Below are 23,307 nucleotides of genomic sequence, written 5' to 3' on the forward strand. Positions count from 1 at the left end.
GCAGGAAAACAAGCTCTCGGCTCCCACTGATTCTACGTTATGGTGAGTCATATCATTATTTCATTATGTATTACAGTGTAATAATAATAGAAATGAAGTGCACAATAAACGTTATGTGTGTGAATCATCCCAAAGACCATCCCCCCACCCATCCGTGGAAAAATTGTCTTCCACAAAACTGGTCCCTGGTTCCAAAAAGGTTGGAGACTGCTGCTCTAAGGTATTCACCAGGAGACAAACAGTGTTTTAAATTTTTTACTCCTCCTCTTCCTCTTCCTTTTCTTCCTCCTCATTTTCTTTGTTGTCCTCTTCCACCTTTTTCCAGACAACTTTAGTGGAACCCTTTGGGCCATCACACTTTCCTTTAGACTTACCGTAAGCAACATCCTTCTGACACTTCTTCAGCTGTGACACCTTAGTGATGTAAGGCTGCTTTTTACTGTCATTTAAGTTATTCCACATCTCACCCGGCTTTTTGACACGTCTCCAATAGAGATGTCAGGGTTTGTGGATTTGGTCTTGTGGCAGAATTCTGAACAGAACAGGAAGAATCCAGATGGTGGCCTTTTGGGGGCATTAGGGTTCTTCTTACCTCCCTTAACTGGTTCATAATTCTTCATTTCCCAATCATAGTGTACTTTATCTGCCTTTGCCATTTCGTCAAATTTAGACTTCTCTTTCCCAGACATTGTCTTCCACCTCTCAGAGCAATTCTTGGAAAATTCTGTAAAATGAATAGGGAACTCTAGATTTTTCTTTTCATGTTCTTCTCTGCCCATCTGCACAAAGAAGGCATAGGTAGACATCTTGCCCTTAGCTTTCTTCAGGTCAACTTTGTCCATCCTGACTGTATTGTTCCAATATATTTTATTTAGCTTAAAATATCAAAAAAGTCATTTCAACATGTAATCAATATGAAAATTATTGAGATATTTTACATGTTTTTCCTATGCTAAGTCTTTGCAATCTGATGTGTACTTTACACTTCAATTCAAACTAGCCAAAATTTGAGATCTTAATCGCAAGGTGTGGCTAATGGTTACACATTGGGCAGCATAGTTCTAGAATATGCTTCTGTGCTATTGTTTCCCATACAGTTGAAAGAGATGTCCACATTTATTTCTACTGCAGTCGTTGGTACTATAATGAGGAAAGGCCAGCTGTTGAAATCTCTGAAAAGTTTTAATAGATTCAGTAAGCAAGATCTATCCAAGTGCTTCAGTTCTCTCCAAACCTCTGCTCACTGCAGCTGCAGTGGCTAGATTAAGCTCAGCTTTGATACAATGTGACTGGGTTCATGCTGCTGCTCTGATTGCTGCCATCATTATACAACCTTGACCAGGCTCACTGTGGCCAGACACAGGAAGAACTCTTTTCCCTTTCATGTCAAGTACAGCCAAGTGTGCTCAAGCCAAAACTGACTTGACATCTCAGTCCCACAGCTTTTGTCAGATTCACTCACATGTATTCCTTCTGTTTTTCTTGCTCTGGGTAACTCTAACGATCAGGAAGCATCCTTTTAGACCAAGTACCTATAAATGCTAATACCTAGAATAATATATATATGAATTTTTAAATTTATTTATTTATTTATTTATTATTATTTTTTTGAGACGGAGTCTTGCTCTGCCGCCCAGGTTCGAGTGCAGTGGCGTGATCGCCACTCACTGCAAGCTCCGCCTCCCGGTCTCACGCCATTCTCCTGCCTCAGCCTCCCGAGTAGCTGGGACTACAGGCGCCCGCCACCACGTCCGGCTAATTTTTGTATTTTTAGTAGAGACGGGGTTTCACCGTGTTAATCAGGATGGTCTCGATCTCCTGACCTCGTGATCCACCCGTCTCGGCCTCCCAAAGTGCTAGGATTACAGGCGTGAGCCACCGCACCCGGCCTTTTAAATTTATTTTTATGAGACAGGGTGTCACCATTGCCCAGGCTAGAATGCAGTGGTGTGATTATAGTCCACTGCAGCCTCAAATTCCTGTACTCCAGCAATCCTCCCTCCCACCTCAGTCTCCTGAGTACCAGGGACCACAGGTGCACACCACCATGTCTGGCTAATTTTTTAATTTTTTGTAGAGATGGGGTCTATGTTGCCCAGACCGTTTTTGAACTCCTGGACTCAAGCAGTCCTTCTGCCTTGGCCTCTCAAAGTGTTGGGAATACAGATGTAAGCCACCCCACCACGCCCAGCTGAATACTTTTTTTTTTTTTTTTGAGATGAAGTCTTGCTCTTGTCACCCAGGCTGGAGTGCAATGGCACGATCTTGGCTCACTGCAACATCTGTCTCCTGGGTTTAAGTGATTCTCCTGCCTCAGCCTCCCGAGTAGCTGGATTTACAAGTGCATGCCACCATGCCTGGCTAATTTTTGTATTTTTAGTCGAGATGGGGTTTTACCATGTTGGCCAGGCTGGTCTCGAACTCCTGACCTCAGGCAATCCATCTGCCTTGGCCTCCCAAAGTGCTGGGATTACAGGCGTGCTCCACTGCATCCGGCCCCGAATAGTATTTTTTAAATAAGGTTTTAACAGACAGGACGAATAAATTTGTGGAGAATTAATAAACCAAGCTTTAGTGTCATGAGAGTAGCATAAGTTTTCTTAAATTTTCATATGTAGTAAACCACAAAGATTATACTGTGGATTCTGATAATTTCCAGCTCATCTTTAATAAGGAGTGACTGATAGTAGATCTAACCTAAGATGATGTTGTTGATTTTTCAAATTGTGTTGCTTGGACCTAATGTATCTGCCGAGTCTGCTGCTGGGAGCCCTGGGGCAGAGGAAAGAGGCAGGTGTGGATAAAGGGTGGCAGGCAGCAGGGCATTGGCTTCTCATTCTCCTCTTTTCAAACCCCCATCATTGTCTTCCATTGTTTTTCTTTCAATGCCTCTGGGCAAGATCTGGTATGAATAAATGAAAGCTTATTAACATGCATTACTTCACATATTTATTTGTGATCAGAACACTTAACATCCACTTTCTTAGAAACTTTCAAGTATACAATACATTGTTATCAACTATAATCACCATGTTATACATTAGACCTCTTAAACTTATTCCTCTTGTGGTGTAATTGAAATTATGTATCTTTTGACCATCATCTCCTCAATCTCTTTGCTTTCCCCACCACCAGCCCCTGATAGCCACCACCCTTCTCTCTCCTAGCATGAGTTAGACTTTTTTAGATTCCGCATATAAGCAACATCATATAGTGTTAGTATTTCCGGGCCTGGCTTTTTTCATTTAATATAATGTCTTCCAGGTTTATCCATGTTGTTGGGAATCTATGGAATGGGAGAAAGTATTTGCAAACCATACATCTGATAAAGAGTTAATATCTAAAATATATGGGAAATCACATTGTTCAATAGCAAGAGAACAAATAACCCAGTTGAAAATGGGCAAAGGATTTGAATAGACATTTCCCAAAAGAAGACAAATATGTCCAACTGGTATATGAAAAAAATGCTCATATCAGAGAGATATAAAATAAAACCACAATGAGATATTACTTCACACGTGTTAGAATAGCTGTTTTGAAAAAGGTAACACGTAGGTGAGAATGTGAAGAAAAGGGAACTCTAGTACACTATTGGTGATCATGTAAATGAGTAGAGCCATTGTGGAAGACAGGATGGAGGTTCCTCAAAAAATTAAAAATGTAACTATCATATGATCCAGCAACCCCACACTGGGTATGTATTCAAAAGAAATGAAATCAGTATGTCAAAGAATATCTGCACTGTCATGTTCATTGCTACATTATTCATAGTAGCTAAAATGTGGAATAAACCTAAGTGTCCATCCCTGGATGAATGGATAAAGAAAATGGATACATACAAAATACTATTCAGCCTTAAAAATAAAAATAGTTAAAACAGAATTCTTGTTTAAATTCTGCTTTGGTCACATCCCATGTTTTTTGACATGTAAGATTTCATTGTTTGAATTTTAAAACTGACCTGCATTAGCATCTTGATTTTTATTTTAATCTTTATGTTTTGCCAGAGAACATTTTAAAACTTAAATGTTTTTGTATTTTTGGTAGTTTGTCATTCAACTTTGTGTGTGTGGGTTAATTTTATTGTAGCCAGCTACTTTGGTCTATTCATTCTCAACTTTTGGGAATATATAGTTTTTCTTATGTCCTAGTATATGATTAACTATTGTACAAACCTTAGTATAGATATCATATCCTAATTCAACTGCATTATTTTATTCTCACTCTCTTTAAATTTAAAATACAAATAAGTATTAAATTTTTGTATTTCCTACAAATAAGTATTAAATTTAATTTGCATAAAATACAATTAAATATTAAATTTTGCTTATTTGAGATCAAAGGCTGAGAAAAGAGTGTGAAAGTCTTCCATTACAGTTGTGTTTTTCCCTACTTACCTGTATTTCTAAGTTTTGGCTTTTTATAATTTGATCCAACATCCCCATGTTTGTCATGACTCTTATAATGTTATTGTGAATTGTATATTATTTAATATATGAAAACATTCTTGATTAATAAATGCTTTTCCCTTTTCAAAATCATGTTTTTAAAAATTCAACTTTAAATTTAGGGGCACATGTGCAGGTTTGTTATATAGGTAAACCTGTGTCATGGGGGTTGTTATATAGATTATCTCATCAGCCAGGTGTTAAGCCAAGTAGTCATTAGTTATTTTTCCTGATCCTCTCCCTCATCCCAACCTCAACCCTCTGGTGGATCCCAGTGTCTGCTGTTTCTCTCTCATCATTTAGCTCCCACTTATAAGTGAGAACATACAGTATTTGGCTTTCTGTTCCTGCTAAAGATATTGACCTCCAGCTCCATTTATGTCCCTCCAAAGGACATGATCTCATTCTTTTTTATGTCTGCATAGTATTCCATGGTGTATATGTACCAAATTTTTCTTTATCCAGTCTGCCACTGATGGACATTAGATTGATTCTGTATCTTTGCTATTGTGAATAGTGCTGCAATGAACATATATGTGCATGTGTCTGATATAATAGAATGATTTATATTTCTTTGGGTATATACTCAATAATGGAATTGCTGGGTTCAGTGGTAGTTCTGTTTTTAAGTCTTTAAAGAATCACCACATTGCTTTCCACAATGGGTCAAAATCATCTTTTCCTTTTAGAATAGCTTTAGATTTTTTAAAAAGTTATTAAGATAATACGTTTCCCCACAATTTTTCCTGTTACCAATATCTTACATTACCATGATACATTTGTCACAGTAAGAAAATATTGGTACATTACTACTAACTAAACCTCAGACTTTATTCAGATTTCACAAGTTATTATTATTATTTTTTAAACTGGTATCTTTTCTCTATTCCAGAATCCCATTTAGTAATACCACATTACATGTACTTGTTGTACTTGTTGTGTCTCCTTAATCTCTTCTGGTCTGTGACAGTTTCTTAATCTTTGTGTGTGTGTGTTTGTGTGTGTGATCTTGAAAGTTTTAAGGAACAGTGATCAGTTACTTAGTAGAGAGGAAGATTTATCTGACGTTCTTCTCATGGTTAGACTGGAGACATGACTTATTACTGGTGACGTTATCCTTCATACCTGGGCAAGATAGTGTTGGATAGTTTTCTCCACTGTAAAGTTTCTTCTCCTTCTTGTCTCCCCTCTTTTTCTCTTTCTTCATGTTTGATTCTTTGGAAGCAAATCATTAAGAACAGTCCATATTTAAAGATTTAGGGAGGGAATGATTAAGTTTCACCTCCTGGAAGGGAGACATCTTTCACATTTCATTGTATTTTGAGATTTCTTTCATTTGCACTTGACTTGTGAATTTTTATCTGCCTTTAAAAAAAATTGTTAGGCCGGGCGCGGTGGCTCAAGCCTGTAATCCCAGCACTTTGGGAGGCCGAGACGGGCGGATCACAAGGTCAGGAGATCGAGACCATCCTGGCTAACCCGGTGAAACCCCGTCTCTACTAAAAAAATATAAAAAAACTAGCCGGGCGAGGTGGTGGGCGCTTGTAGTCCCAGCTACTCGGGAGGCTGAGGCAGGAGAATGGCGTAAACCCGGGAGGTGGAGCTTGCAGTGAGCTGAGGTCCGGCCACTGCACTCCAGCCTGGGCGACAGAGCCAGACTCCGTCTCAAAAAAAAAAAAAAAAAAAAAAAAATTGTTAATCTGTATCTTTTTTTCATATGTTACTTTTACAGTTGAATTCTATTTTACAAGCTAATGTGTATCTCTTTGTCTTTTATCAGAGGAATTCCTCAAGATTTTATCTTTATGGATTGATTTCTAAGGGATACTACTTTCTTCTAACATGTTAATCAGCAGTGTAGGCTCTGGCATAGCTTACCAACCCTAACAGTGGCAGGGAGTTGTTCTGTGTAATGGTGGAGTACTCAGCTGTCTTCTCCATGGTGGGTGAGTTCTCTGGATGGGATCAGCTTTCTTCACATATCATGGAAGTGAAAGGGGACAATTGAAACCTATTTTTGAAAGGATGAGTACTTTCTAAGCAAGCAATGTAACCTAAAAAGAAATCTCTTATTTTGTAATACCATAATCTTTCTGGTTCAGATTTTAATAGCTACCATTTGTACATTTGGCATTATCCAGGATGCTTTATGTGTAACGTTTTATTTCATCTTCCCAGCATTCCTAAGGGTAAGCCTTGTTCTTCCCATTTAACATGACAAACTCCTCCTAGGAAGTGGCGGAAGTTTGAAAACAAGCCCATCTTACTTCTACACCTTCTTTTCTACTGCACCAATACCCTAGTAGGCAGAAAAATCCCTGACAGCACATTCCTTCTGCTTCCTATCCTTTCCTGGAAGCTTCCAAAATGTTACTATTTATCTGATTCAGGCTCAGAATCAAATAGGCAATTTTACTGTCCTGCTCCCATTAAGTAGTGCAAAAATCAATAAGTGGTGGTCTAATGCAGACACACAACAAAGAAAACAGTAAAAGTCACAACGTGAAATTGTAAGGAGAAAAGAAAGCCGACCTTAAATAAATTCAATTCAACAAACACTAAATTAGTCCCCCACTGTATGAATTAGACACAGTATTTCTACATTAGGAACTCTCAGATTTTTATTGAAGGAAACCAAAATATTTCTCTCCAAAATAGTGAGGATTGTTAGATTACAAACACTGAAAACACAGGGGACCACTCTGTCTCGGGCTCTGCTTGCCTGATGGCAGGTCATCAATCCTTCTTTGAGACAGAGCTTGCTTATCAGCCCAGAGAAGTCACCAGGAGGCAACAGAAAAAATTGCAGACACATTTTACTGTCTTCCTACGTTTTCCTACCTTTTGAAAGACTGAAACTGCTCTCTCCTTTGTCTTTCTACTATATCAGATTGATGGTTCTTGGTTGAAATACTATTTAAGCAAGTCCCCTAAGCCACTGCCTTGAGAGAAGAATACTTTTGAACTGAGGCCTCTCCTGCATGATGGGTACAACATACATTAATAAACTTCCGCTTGTCTCTTTTGTTAATCCGATGTTTGTTTTCAGGAAACTATCTCAACAAAGAACCTAAAAAGCAAAGAAAAGAAATTATGTTTTCTGCCCTACATAATAAATAAGCAAGAGTTGCTTTTTATAAGAATGGGAGTATCCAGAACATGAGACTGTATCATGGCAATGAGGATCACAGTCAGAGAGCTTGTCTCCATTGACATTTAAGCACCATGCTCTGAGCCCCGAGTCAGTGACTCAGTTGGAAAGAATGACCTCAAGTAACATGTTGCGTTTTAGCCAAGAAATTGCAAATTTTAAAAGACTTAACAAGTTTTCTAGACCTTTCAACTTGTCCCTAGTATACAAAGGAGAGAGTATAAAAAGTATAGAAGACTTTTTTTATTTCAAAATTTTTATATTTACCTAAATTTGTGTCAAGTAGACACTTCACAGACTTTTCAGAAAGTTACTAAACATTAGCTCGGCATAGCAAAATATTTCTAATATTATTGTATTAATATTACCCACATAAATTGATTATAAATTTTTTTCTCCCACTGTGAGTAGTGTCATTTTTTAAAAACCTAATGTATTTCAAGGAAACAGAACATATTTGTGATAGATAGTTCAGTTGGTATTTGTAATGCCCAAGTTGACTTGGAAGAATTGAAACCTACCATACTATTATTCCAAATTTTGATCATAAGTGCCCAAAGTGTATGTTTGAATCTTAACTTACAAAGTGCATTTGAAACCAAAATGTTACAGATTTTTTTAAGCTCAAGACTGTCTGTACAATCTTCTATCTGATTTGAAATATTTTATTTCAGATTTCAGTGGGGTTATCTTCAAATCTGGTATTTGTTGAAATGGTGTTTGTTCAAAAGTTGGACATTGTGTTACACATTATCTAATCTGGTGACATTAGTAGTTGTATCAAGTTTCCTGTGTGCAGTCTCTGTCCCTCTGCAAAACTTGTAAAGGGAATCCTAGCCCACACTGATAGTTCAAGATTTTTAAAATCTTACTGTACTAAAGTTTAAAAATAAATAAGTTTTATTAAAGAAGGTAAGTAGAAAAGTACTGTATTTAGCTTCAGGGACATGGTATGAAGCCTTGCCTTATGATTTAACTACATTTCAAATTGCAAGAAGTCAATAAAGATAAAACTTTATGAGACTATAGTTATTTCTTGTGCAACACTTGCTAGTAAAAATTCTTCTCTGCCTTCATTTATCTTTATTTTTAGTTTAAAAGCTAAAGCCAAGTCAGGAAGAGGAAGACAAGATGAGAAACCCCAAATCAAGGTAAACATTGCTTTAGCAAAGGATAGAATTGTGAAATAAACCAGAAGGAACATTATCATGCCTGTCATCTAGGTATCTCCCCACATCTCCTCCCTTGCAAAAAAAACTTGCTTTACTTCTCTTGATATTCTTTCTATAAAACAGATACTGTTTTTTTTTTTTTTTTTTTTTTTTTTTGAGATGGAGTTTTGCCCTTGTTGCCCAGGCTGGAGTGCAATGACGTGATCTCGGCTCACCGCAACCTCTGCCTCCCAGGTTCAAGCGATTCTCTTGCCTCCACCTCCCTAGTAGCTGGGATTACAGACACCCGCCACCACGCCCGGCTAATTTTTTGTACTTTTAGTAGAGACGGGGTTTTTCCATGTTGGTCAGGCTGGTCTCGAACTCCCAACCTCAGGTGATCCGCCCGCCTGAGCTTCCCAAAATGCTGGGATTATAGGCATGAGCCACCACGCCCGGCTTAAAATAGATACTGTTAGAGAAAACATTTCTGCATTCTCATCTTGTAGAAAAATATGTTTCATACGAAATGTGTTTCTTTTTCTCATTTCCAGCTGATAGAAATATGAAAGATATTTAAGCCTTGCCTAGATGTTGAACAGATTTCTTAATTAATACTATAAAGGCTAAAACAAAAAATAAAACTTTAAAAAGGGCTTAAATTTGATAATCATCTGGACATTTTGGGCTACACCTGAGTTTCAAACTCATGTGAAAGTACTGTAAACGTTTCAGAAGATTCTCTGTTTCTTCTTATTTTCAGGTATATATACCTAAGTAGAAGGTATTGCAAGGGCTGTTTTTAAAAGATGGCATTTTGGCATCTTTGCTTTCATCAGTAGTTGGTCAAAGAGCTTCTTTAAAAATTTTATTAACCTTGCATTTCATGAAAGTGGCTAAAAAGAAGAGTTAAAACAACATTTAAAATATTTTTTATTCTAGTCAATTCTGGAAAAAAAAAATTGATGGCCTGGAAGGCAAAGATAATTACCACATGATACTAAATATAAAGCACTAAATTTCTTCAATTAAACTGAAACTTTTGATTACTTTAATGAGGGAATCAGTCAATGGATTAGTTAACACAAATAATTGACCTATTATCTATTACAGGGACAAAAAACCTGGAATTGAATAAAGAGTAGTTGTCATTGGAATACTTATAGTAGTCATAAACTTAAAGTTTTAATGTGCAAATTATTAGGATTATAAAATATTCCATTATTTTGTATTAACTGAAGATGATAAAATATGGAAAAATCACTTTTAATTTAGTAAAATTGCTACTCAAAGATAATTTTTATTTTTAAAAAAGGGTGCTTGGTAAGATAGCTTTCTTTTCTCTTCAAGTTAGCAGTATATAATAGACACAGAGTTGAAATAACTCACATTAAATTAATGTTGCAATGAGTTAAAACTTTAGGGCCTGTTGGAAGGCATGATTGGTTTTGAAATGAGAGGACATGAGATTTGGGAGGGGCAAGGAGCAGAAAGATATAGTTTGACTGTGTCCTCACCTGAATCTCACCTTGAATTGTAATAATCCCCACGTGTCATGGGAGGAACGCAGTGTGAAATAACTCACACTTACTTTACTACTGCCTCCTTCATATGCATTGCCTCTCAAATAAACCTGGTCTAGCCCATTCATGGGAAAAAAAGCCCAATAAATCAACATATCGTAACTTCGTAAATATATGAAGCTGAATTCAATTCACCCATCTGATGAACCTGACAGTTAAATTCTAAGAAAATGTCTATCATGTTCCCGTGAATTTACAATGAATGACACTGCCCAATAGTTGCATATAACCTAACTCTTGACACGTCTCCACATGCAGACACTTGGCAGTTTTGGTGTGATCAAATAAGCAACAAATTAGTTGTGTGTCCAAAAACAAAGGCAAAGAAGAAAAAAGACTTTTCTATATCAACGTAAGTCCCATAGTAGCTTAAAAAATTATAAAATACAAGAATTACAAAAGGCATAGTGGTGAACATAAACCAAAATACTGTAAAAGTTTGAAGAGTGGCTGAAGTTAGATTACTTTGGTTGGTTTCTGCCATGTGTTCCCTTCTCCGTGCTCCTGCCTGCCACCCTATCCCCTAGTGGCCACATACAGTCTGACCCAGGAGATCATAGTAGGCTAGGAAGTAGACCAGGAAGCTCAGCCCACCACTGAGTGACACTTAAAATGAAGTCATGTTACCAAGAAGACATGACGTTTTGTGTGCCTGGATTTAGCCCTATTAACTAGTGTGGGATTTTTTTTTTTTTTTTTTTTTTTTTTTTTTTTTTTTTTGAGACGGAGTCTTGCTCTGCCTCCCAGGCTGGAGTGCAGTGGCCGGCTCTCAGCTCACTGCAAGCTCCGCCTCCCGGGTTCACGCCATTCTCCTGTCTCAGCCTCCCGAGTAGCTGGGACTACAGGCGCCCGCCTCGTCGCCCGGCTAGTTTTTTGTATTTTTTAGTAGAGACGGGATTTCACCGTATTAGCCAGGATGGTCTCGATCTCCTGACCTCGTGATCCGCCCGTCTCGGCCTCCCAAAGTGCTGGGATTACAGGCTTGAGCCACCGCGCCCGGCCCTAGTGTGGGATTTTTAACATTCCCTTCTGTTCTAATTTTCCTGGATACCTGACATATTTAAAATAACAAGTCTGACTCAATCCATCTTTGTTTCCTTAGCACTGCATCTCAGTTGCTGTGTCCCTCCACTGCCTGGTGCTCTGTTGTGATTGGTCAGATTGCCCAGAAATCAGGATGGAGCATCTCACTATCACCTGAGAAATATTAAGTCAAAGGACCTTTCACTGTTGCCCCTTATGTATTCATTCTTCCAGCTGTTCATTCATTCATCCATGTATTAATTAATACATTTATATATTTATTCAGTATCTCCAATAGAAATTTTTTAAGTAGAATCATCAATAATTAGTAACTGATTGGATATACGTGGAAATAAATGGAGAAGTCTTTACCAATTCTAGTTTTGATAAAATCCAGACTTTGCCAAACAAGTATCTGGTACCAGGGAGTCAGATTACAACCCTGAATTTTGCACCCCTCTCCTTCCTGACTCCATGATACACCCTAGTAAAGGAATACCTCTGTCTATAGCCTACTATTCTCTCTCCTCTCCATGCACTTCTTTTACAGCCTGTCTTTTATGCTTCTTGGGGAGGTTGCTTCCATTTTCAATTTGACTTAAAACTTCAGAGAGATAATTTCATATTAGAAGTTAAACTTATGTAAATTGCACAACCTTATTTTTACTATTTAGTCTAAATGACAATTAAACTCCATATTCCAAAAGCTTTCCTTAAAAGGAATAGTGACTGGATAAGCTAAATATCTTTAGGTATTTATAAAGCATAGTAAAATATTTAATCAGCAAATGGAATTTGGTGTACATTTCTTATTTTCAGAAAAACTTTCTTTCTGTAGCCATTCTGTGATTTTATCATGTTACCCTTATAACGGAAAGGAAAAGCTTAATATGGAGAATTGTATTAGTCCATTCTCATGCTGCAAATAAAGACATACCCAAGACTAGGTAATATATAAAGGAAAGAGGTTTAATGGACTCATGGTCCAGTGTGGCTGGGGAGGCCTTACAATCATGGTGGAAGACAAAGGAAGAACAAAGGGATGGCTTATGTGGCAGCAGGCAAGCAGGTATGTGCAGGGGAACTCCCCTTTATAAAAGCATCAAATCTCATGAAATTTATTCACTATCATGAGAACAGCATGGGAAAAAACCCACCCCCATGATCCAATTGCCACACCCTTGGTTCCTCCCATGACACATGGGGATTATTACAATTCAAGGTGAGATTCGGGTGAGGACACAGTCAAACCATATCTTTCTGCCCCTCACCCCTCCCCAGTCTCATGTCCTCACATTTCAAAACCAATCATGCCTTCCAACAGGCCCTAAAGTTTTAACTCATTGCAATATTAACCCAAATGTGCAAGACCAAAGTCTCATCTGAGACAAGGTAAGTCCCTTCTGCCTATGAGCCTGTGAAATCAAAAGCAAGTTGGTTACTTCCTAGATACAATGGGGGTGTAGGCATTGGGTAAATACACCCGTTCCAAATGGGAGAAATTGGCCAAAGCAGAGGGGGTACAGGCCCCACACAAGTCCAAAATCTAGCAGGACAGTCAAATCTGAAAGCTCCAAAATGATCTCCTTAGACTCCATGTCTCACATCCAGGTCACACTGTTGCAAGTGGTGGGTTTCCATGGTCTTGGGCAGCTCCAACCCTGTGGCTTTGCAGGGTACAGCCCTCCTCCTGACTGCTTTCATGGGCTGGCATTTAGTGTCTGTGGCTTTTCCAGGTGCATGGTGCAAGCTGTCAGTAGGTCTACCATTCTGGGATCTAGAGAATGGTGGCCCTTTTCTCACAGCTCCACTAGGCAGCCCTCCAATGGGTACTCTGTGTAGGGGCTAGCATCCTACGTTTCCCTTCCGAACCACCCTAGTAGAGGTTGCCATGAGGGCTCTGCCCCTGCAGCACACCTCTGCCTGGACATCAAGGCATTTCTATACATCCTCTGAAATCTAAGTAGAGGTTCCCAAACTTCAATTCTTGCCTTTGTGCACCCACAGCCTCAACACCACTTGGAAGCTGCCAAGACTTGGCGCTTACACCCTTTGAAGCCACAGACTGAGCTATATCTTGGCCCCTTTTAGCTGTGGCTGAAGCAGCCAGGACACAGGCACCAAGTTCCTAGGCTGCACACAGCAGGGGCCTCTGGGTCTGACCCATGAAACTACTTTTTCCATTTAGGTCTCTGGGCCTGAGATGGGAGGGGCTTCCTTGAAGGTCTCTGACATGCCCTGGAGACAGTTTCCCCATTGTCTTGGTGATTAACATTGGGCTTCTCATTACTTATGCACATTTCTTCAGCAGGCTTGGATTTCTCCCCAGAAAATGAGTTTTTCTTTTCTGTTGCATGGTCAGGCTGCACATTTTTCAGACTTTTATGCTCTGCTTCCTTTTGAACACTTTGCCACTTCTTCCACCAGATACTCTAAACGATCTTTCTCAAGCTCAAAGTTCCACAAATCTCTAGGGCATGGGCAAAATGCCACCAGTCTCTTTGCTAAAGCATAACAAGAGTCACCTTTGCTGCAGTTATCAACAAGTTCCTCATCTCCATCTCAGACTACCTCAGCCTAGACTTCATTGTCCATATCACGAGCAACATTTTGGTCAAAACCATTCAACCAGTCTCTAGGATGTCCCAAAGTTTCCCACATTTCCTTGTCTTCTTTTGAGCCCTCCAAACTGTTCCAACCTCTGCTTGTTACCCAGTTCCAAAGTCGCTTCCACATTTTTGGGTATTTTTATAGCAGCACTCTACTCCATTGGTACCAATTTACTGTATTAGTCCATTCTCATGCTGCTAATAAAGACATACCTAGGCTGGGTAAATTATAAAGGAAAGAGATTTAGTGGACTCACAGTTCCACATGGCTGAGGAGGCCTCACAATCATGGCAGAAGACAAGGAGGAGCAAAGTGACATCTTACATGGCAGCAAGCAAGAAGACATGTGCAGGGGAACTACCCTTTATAAAACCATCAGATATCATAAGACTTACTCACTATCACGAGAACAGCATGGCAAAAACTCACCCCCATGATTCAGTTTCCTCCCACTGAGTCCCTCCCATGACATGTGCGGATGATTACGATTCAAAGTGAGATTTGGTTGGGGACACAGAGCCAAACCTTATCAATAATGAAAAAAAAATGTAATGAAGAAATTACACTTTTCAAAAATGTGAGCTACTTTTTAAGTTATCCTCAGTACACATCTTTTATTTCTATAAAGTATTTAAAGCAAATACTTTGTATGTAAAACTGCTTTCCATGGAAGATATGTGATTGATTGCCAGGCAAGTGATAAAGACTAGCTTTGACATGGTCTTTCTCTTTTTTCATACATGAGAGAACCGCATGTTTGAACTCACTAGTTCAAAGTCCACCTTGTCAGCTAACAATTGGTGATTAGAGGAGACTGAATCCCAGTGTAGCTCCCAGAGGTATGCTGGCAAAAAGAAAACACTGGTGATTCTGCACTTCCTTCACATAAAAATCTATTCTGAAGAGGTTATTGTAAGTCTTTTTTCATCCCCTGTATCTTTGAAGAAGTTAGGAATGGTAACTATTACCTTTTTGATCATGAATTTACAAATAAATACTAAGTGGAAAGTGTTCATTTTCCTGGCTTAGTTATGTACAGACAAGGCATATCTTTTTACACTGGTCTGCACAAAAGCCTAGGTCTTTCTTCTAAGATGTTGGAATATCAAGTGAAAAACCATTTTAATAGTTTCTGTTCTAATTTTCTCTAAATCTTCTTTCTTTCTTTCTGAAAACATTGAAAGCTAATAAGAAGACATAAAGAGTTTACCTTAGTTTCAGAAAAAGTAAATTCACATGCAATTTATTAGGCATCTACAATCCATTTTAATGATACCTACATTGGCCAGTGCCACCTCCTAACAATGAAATTATCCAAAATTTCTGTGTCCTCTATGTCAAAAAGATAAACTCAAACACCTGTTTAGGGCAAACATACAGTTTCCCTACAAACATATAACTATGGAAACAAACAAAGTCATTGGAAGGAAAAATGATTGATAGTGCTCAGTATACTGGAGCATGACAGCCTGGTTATCCTGGCTCCACTGTCGGATGTCTAGGATGGCTAATTTCATTCAGAACCTGATGCCCTCTTTTGAGAGAAGAACATCTCAGACAGACCCTTGCAGCCAGTGTCTTTCGCTGTAAGTCTCAGGATAACCACCAACCCAATTTCACTGATCTCTGGCCTCCAGCACTTTCTTTCTGCGGTCAGTTTCCTTGACATTCCACAAGTGAAACCAGAATTCAGATTTGTTTCATTTAGATCAAAGGTCAGCAAACTTTTTCTGTAAAAGTCCAGATAATGGGGCCGGGTGCAGTGGTTCACGCCTGTAATCCCAACACTTCGGAAGGCCGAGGCAGGCGGATCACGAGGTCAGGAGATGGAGACTATCCGGGTTAACACAGTGAAACTCTGTCTCTACTAAAAATACAAAAAATTAGCTGGGAGTGGTGCCAGGCGCCTGTAGTCCCAGCTACTCGGGAGGCTGAGGCAGGAGAATGGTGTGAACCCGGGAGGCGGCACTTGCAGTGAGCAGAGATTGAGCCACTGCACTCCAGTGTGGGTGACACAGCGAGACTCCATCTCAAAGAAAAAAAAAAAAAAAAAAAAAGAGTCCAGATAATGAATTTTTTAAGCTTTGTGGGCAAAGAGGCAAAATCATGGAAATTACATAGATGTTACATAATCAGAGAGAAAACAAATTTCCACATACTTTTTAATTGATGAAATTCAAATATAATAACAATTATAATTGAGTACTACAGCATTCAAGTTATTTTGAGTACTACAAAACAATATGTATTTTTTTTTTTTTTTTACTTTTTTACTTTGTACCCAAATGAGCTGAAATAATTTTAATACAAGTCTAATGATGAGAAGAATGGAGTTCTCTCTTTTGGGAGTTGCATGTTTGCTTAACTGAAATTCATAGTGTTTTTTCTTATCAAAATCAGTTACAAATATCATCTGTTAATGCTATCCGTAGTGAAATTTTATGTATTTCATATTCCAAAACATCTTTTAGCACAGATGGCACTGCCAAATACAGTTATCAATCCACCAGCATATGATTATAATCATAATTAAAACTTGAAAAACATTAACACACTCCTATTAGATTATTTTGATACTTGGCTTTTAGCACGTCACTACATTTTGGATGAATAAGTTCTAATTGAAGGTTAGGTGAAAGCTTCTCAATGTCTTAGTGAAATATATTTTGAAATATGAAATTTCCTTTTCATTTGCATCAAGGTCTAAAGAGTTCTGCTGAAACTGTAGTTTGAGTTCAAAGAACATATCCACTAAATATTCATATAAGGATGAAAATCTTGACTGTTGCTTTAACTTTTGCCAACACGTGGTTCAAAATTGTCATTGAAAAATATTTGTTGCAAAAATGACTTCATTGCAGTATCATTCACATATAAACTCTAAATTCTCTTGTAATTTTAGATTGAATTAAGTAATCAAGTCTGCAGTAATAGCAAATTTCCAAAGCTGTTTAATATTAAATAATACTGATTTGGGGCAATTATTCATGTTCAAGACAATGTCAAAAGCTTAGTAAAATTGTCCAAATAAGCCATTTTCTGCTCTATACTTTTTTTTCATCATTAATTATAACACATCTTAGCAGATACCACTTCAGATTTTACTGAATTGTTGCTTTCTCTTTTTTTTTTTGGAAAATACCCTCTCCTGTAATTATTCCACATGAACTGTTCATATACACTAATTCTTCAGTCATCTCAAACTTGGCATTAATTCTTCAAGTGAAAAATAACTCAGCAGTATTGGTAACCCCTGTTAACTTACCGAGAGCCAAAAATAACCACTAAACACAATTTCCTTTGTTTATTAATTGACTATTGACATTGCTCCCAATGTCCTCAACTCTTTGAACTGTTATTCTCATTAAAAGGCTAATAATCTTCTGTAGAGTTTTCTCTAGGCAGATATTAACTATAGCTGCAATCAAATGTGATTTAATTAATTCACCATTTGTAAATAAATTTCCTTGCTTAACAAATGAGCAATGTGGACATGTACTTTGGTCACAGTCTGATTTTCATTTTTTATTTTTGTGAAGAAATTCTGCTGTGACAAAATAGTCCATGTTAAATTTTTTTATTATTACCTTTTCTGTGAGTTGGAAGAATACTGTAGTGCATGCATAGTTTTTGGTGACGCTGATGTATGTTGCATTTTATCACAGCTGTAGTGTCACTGCATAATAAATATAACCTTTTGCAATTGAATTCAATAATAAAATAACCTACATTCCATTGTGCCTCAGAGGTGAAACTTTCAGAGCCCCATTTTCTCTTCTTCTTTTGACATAATAAATACCCATTGATAATTTATAAAAATTACGTTGTGGTGGAGCAATATGCATGACACATTGAAATACTGCTGAGTTACAGTTGAAATACTGTTGAGTTACAGTTGCATCACTGTGATCAGTAGCACATTGAGCAGGAGTGTGAAGTCATGAGAGTGTCATATATGGTTTCTGTTGTCGTTACTTAACTTTGCCAGTATAGCACAAAAGCAATGGTATATAGTATATGAACAAATGAGTGTGGCTGTGTTCCAATATTATTTTATGTATAGATAATGAAATTTGAATTTCATATCATTTTCAAGTGTCACCAGATATTATCTTTTAACTCAAAAAGATTAACTCAAATTTCAACCACTTAAAAATGTTGGGGAAAAAAACCATCTGGGTGCATTGGCTCATGCCTGTAATCCCAGCACTTTGGGAGGCTGAGGTGGGCAGATCACAAGATCAGGAGTTTGAGACTGGCCTGGCCAATATGGTGAAAGCCTGTCTCCACTTAGCCAGGTATGGTTGTGGGTGTCTGTATTCCCAGTTGCTCGGGAGGCTGAGGCAGGAGAATCACTTGAACCCGGGAAGTGGAGGTTGCAGTGAGCCAAGATTATACCATTGCACTCCAGCCTTGGCAACAGAGAAGACTCTGTCTCAAAAAAAAAAAAAAAAAAAAAAAAAAAAAAAAAAAAAAGTTAAAAACCATTCTTAGTTCATGGATGTACAGAAAGAGGCAAAGGGCCAGGGCCAGGTTTAATCCATGGGTCAGAGTTTGCAATCCTATTTAGATCAAAAGTTTCACATTGCTGCCATTTCTATTTTCATTCATTAAAAAGGAGGAGGAGGAGAAAGAAGAGGAGAAGGGAAAAGAGGAGGAGGAAAAGAAGGATAATTTTTAAATGTCTGAGCTACTTAATCTTACTCCTGTCCATGTTGTGGAGAGAAGGAGAGATAGAGGAGGAGAGAAAGGAGTAGGGGGAAGATTAGGTATTTATGTACATCTCACTAAAGCCAGCACCTTGTGATCATAGTTCACTTTCTATCTCTAGAATCACACTTGAGCCCTTTGTGACTCTAGTTTTATCCTGAGAATATGAAATAACTCACTTCTATAGTCCCAAAGCCATATTTAGAATAAGTGTTTTAGGACTATTAGTCATACAAATACTGACTTGTTCTCCATACCTCAATATAAACCATAAAATGAAGCAGCGAAATGTTCATAAATTTTCAAATGTCTGGGTTGCTCATTCTTACCCATGTCCACATTGTGGGTATACATTTTTGAACATGTGTTATATATAAACTGGAGCTCTCTCCATCTCTACCTCTGCTCTCAAACACATCCTTAGGAAGGAGAAATCATAAGCAATTTGATTGAAAATACTACTTTGCAGGAAGGGAAACTAGGGCTAAGCAATTTGTACTTAGTATGATGTCTTTTATAATGACACCACACTCAGTGGGGCATAAAAGAAAAAAAAGCTTCTTAGAAGAATAATGGTGGAGTCTATTGTCCTAAAAAGGACAGGACAAAATAAAGCTAAATAACCATAGCCTTTCATTTCACATGTGCATATATGTGTGTGTGTGTGTGTATATATATATCTGTTGTGATATATATATATCTGTTGTGAGATAAATATGTATATCTGTTGTGAGATATACATTTATATCTATTGTGAGAGAGATATATATATCTGTTGTGAGATATACATATATATCTGTTGTGAGATATATATATATATCTGCTGTGAGACATATATATATCTGTTGTGAGAGATATATATTATCTGTTGTGAGATAGATATCTGTTGTGATATATATATGTTGTGAGATATATATATATCTGTTGTGGGATATATATATGTGTCTGTAGTGGGATATATATATATATCTGTTGTGAGACACACACACACACACAAACATATATATACACACACACACATTTGTTTTTAATGTGAGATTTCGTTTTATAATCCTAGTGACCACTTTGATGAAGATTATCAGATGATCTAGTGTGAAAAAAAGCAAGTTTTCCTTTGGAGGATTTACTGAACCTGAACTGAAACTCATACCTACTTATAATCATGTAATTAGAATGCATCCCATCTTCCTGAACAAATGAGATTCTTATAAACATTTGAACAAAGTCAGAGGTGTCATTTGAGTTGGTAGGCATGGAATAGACCAAAAAGGGAAACTTCTACCTCCTGAGGAAAGTGATTAGATTTCCGAAAAGGGGCTAAAGGATTGAAATAAGAAACATGAAAAAGGACTTCTTTAGGAAAATGTGATTTTTCAAATTAAAGAGGGAAGTTGTGAAGGAGGAAATTTTGCGAGGACGTCTAAGTGTGGAAATATAAAGAAGTAACTACATTAACTACACTGAAAACAGTTCCAATTTCCTTCTTTCTTGTTGTATTACCACCTAGAAATTTGCCCATCTCCTTACGACCTTTGCATATCAACATGTTTAATGTGGTGGAGGCTGATAATTGAAGGTGGTGGAGGTTGGGGGATACACTGAGAAATGGACAGAAGAGACAATAGGGTATCCTTTCAGTGGAGTATGGGGTGATTTTAGACCTTTTGGGGGATAATCCAATTTAAGAGTATACGAAGATATTTTGCTACTCAATGGGGGTAGGAAACTGATCACTTATAGGAAACTACAGGTAATTCAGATGAATCTTTTCCATAACTATGCAAATGAAATTGATCCTTTAGAAATGCAATCAATTTAAAGGTTTATATTATATTTCATAGTCTCAAAGTGTGATTCACAGTCCACATGTGACCCAGAGATCCATTCCAGAGTCCTAAAAGGTCAAAACGATTTACATAATAATACTATGATATATCTGTCTTTTTCACTTGTATTCTTTCACAAGTTTACAGTGGAGTTGTCCAGCTACAGACATATGATATCACCACATATGATTGCCAAGGCAAATATGAGATTCCAGATGTTTTCTATTAAGCCAGACATTAAGGAGACTTGCAAAAATGTAAAACAGTGCCACCCTTCTCACTACATTTGTGTCAGTTTTAGAAAATATGACTAATTTTCATAAATATATTACTTAAATTATAATGTAAAGTACTATCTGCCACCTCAAGATTATATTGTCATTATATTTCTTCTAGTATTTCAGGGTTTCAATTTTCTATTATTAATTTTTAGCACATTTGCAATTTACTCTGCCATGTGCATGAGGTAGGGATCTAACTTTTTTCTTCAAGCCATTAGCCAGCTCATTTACTAAATAATCTTTTCTTTCTCAGTCATTTAAAATGGCATCTCTGTCATATATTAGAGTCTTTTATATACTTGTGTGTTTCTGGATCTTCTGGTGTATTACATTAATTTGCTTCTATCCTAATACCAGTAATAAACTTTAAAAATTATTAAGATTGGCCAAGTGCGGTGGCTCAAACCTGTAATCCTAGCACTTTGGGAGGCCAAGGTGGGCAGATCATGAGATCAGGAGATCGAGAGCATCCTGGCTAACATGGTGAAACCCTGTCTCTGCAAAAAATACAAAAAAAAAAAACAAAAAAAAAAAACAAAAAACTTAGCCAGGCGTGGTGGTGGGCCCCTGTAGCCCCAGCTACTTGGGAGGCTGAGGTGGGAGAATGGTGAACCCAGGAGGTTGAGCTTGCAGTGAGCCGAGATGGCGCCACTGCACTCCAACCTGGGTGACTGAGCAAGACTCTGTCTCAGAAAAAATAAAAATAAAAATAAGATTGTATAATATATTTTAATGTATAGTACAGCAAGAAAACCCTCACTATTATTTTTCCCATTTCTTTCCCAAAAAAAATTCCTCTTAAAGAAAGCAAATATGTTCAGAAAATTGCAAGTAAATATATGAATTATGTGTAAGCTGTTAGCAAAGCATTGAATAGTCTTTAGATGGAGTTGAAACTCAGTCTATTAAAACCCCAAAACCCATAATGAGCAACTACTATGTGCCACATAGGTGCTTTTTAAAGCTTTAAAAAGTGCTTTTTATTAACATATATGTTGGTTTTGGTATAACTAATTTTTCTTAGCATCTCAACTCATGTTTTAGTCTTGCATGGAATATAAGATATCCAAAAAGTATTAATGTGTCGTTTCAAAATTTATCTATATTTAATTTTTCCCAAATCACAAGCCACTATTTTTATAATTAACTTTTAGTTTGAAAAGAACAAGAAGTCTAATATATTTTTTATTTTCAGCAAGATTGCTTTCTGGTGTGCTAATTATAACAATTGTTGTTGTTCAAAAACAAAGCACCACAATTTTCTCTGTTCCATTTTGGGAGATTAGGTTGTCAGGGTTATGTAGAAACTTGGAAGTTTCCTCATCTATTCCTTGTAACAGCAGTGAAGAATGGCTTGATAAGAGACCACACAAATTGGCAATGTCATAAAAGATTTCATTCTCTAAAATCATATGTTAATTTTGTGTATAAAAGATGATACATATTAACAAATAACTACCTTAGGTGTAAACAAATACAGAAAAGCAGCAACAGTAATAGCTGTACCATTTTAGGAACATTTGAATGACTATTCTATAGTTCCCTGTCCTTCAAATTATTCATCCATTTATTTGTACTAAATATTTTGTTAATGTCTCTTTTAAAAGATTTCAATGGTTTTTCTCTTCTTTTTAGTTTAATTTATGTAGTAAGCTACATATATAATGTCTATATGTTTCTTTATACAAATGTTTCTTTTCTCAGTTCTTCAGGCTTTCTATATAAAATGTCTGAGCACAGCTAAGTTATTCCACATTTTACTGCCTTTGAAATTCCAAGAAGGGTTTCCTGTATTCTGTTGGCCCTTTTACACTTTCTTTCTGTTCTTTTTCCCCTCAGATTCTCCTGGGCAGTAATATCAAATAACCATGAGGACATCTGATATTTCCAGAGAGACGATTTTCTTGTTGGGGGGGAAAAAACAACAAAAGACCTTTTTGGAAACAGGAAATCATTTCAAGTTGACCACATTTAGCGTTCCAAAGCTAGAAGCTTTGGAAAATTTTATTTTATTGCTTTTTGATGTCAGCCTAATGTAGGGTTCCATACTTAGTCTGGATGTCTTTCTTAGAATTACTTTAGAAAGCAATGCATAAAAACGTTCTGCAGAATGCAGCCTTATGTATGCACCAATAGTTCTATCCACCTGTCTATCTAGTTCCTCCTAAATAAGCTTTGTATGTAAAACAAGAGTTATATATTGCAAACAAATTCAACGAGTGATAATAAGCAATGATTTATAGTATAAGATGAAGGAAACTATACTGATACTCTGTGATAATTATTTTAATATATATTTGGATTTATGGGCTTGCTTCTAGATATGTAAATTACTTCTATGAATTATAAAATGTTTAGAAGACAAGAAACATAACACAATTATAATATGCTAATTTAGTTTATATGGAGACAATTGACATTACTTTGACCCAAGTTATCCATGTTTAAGTCATAGAATCCATAGAAAATGGATTGAAATACAATTAAAGAGAGATAGATAACATCCCCTCTATATTTTGTT

General features: G+C 37.0%; 1 long non-coding RNA gene and 1 pseudogene across 1 annotated transcript; one reads left to right on the plus strand and one right to left on the minus strand.

Annotated features, from left to right (window-relative positions):
- Nucleotides 1-18: 18 nt before the first annotated feature.
- LOC115896974 lies at nucleotides 19-23,085 on the plus strand. Its single transcript, XR_004056927.1, has 3 exons — nucleotides 19-42; nucleotides 8,696-8,753; nucleotides 22,626-23,085. It is a non-coding gene; the product is annotated as an uncharacterized LOC115896974 (long non-coding RNA).
- Nucleotides 256-7,192, minus strand: LOC104671791 (annotated as a pseudogene).
- Nucleotides 23,086-23,307: the final 222 nt, after the last annotated feature.

This window comes from Rhinopithecus roxellana, chromosome 4, assembly GCF_007565055.1.
Source record: "Rhinopithecus roxellana isolate Shanxi Qingling chromosome 4, ASM756505v1, whole genome shotgun sequence".
Classification (NCBI taxonomy): Eukaryota; Metazoa; Chordata; class Mammalia; order Primates; family Cercopithecidae; genus Rhinopithecus; species Rhinopithecus roxellana.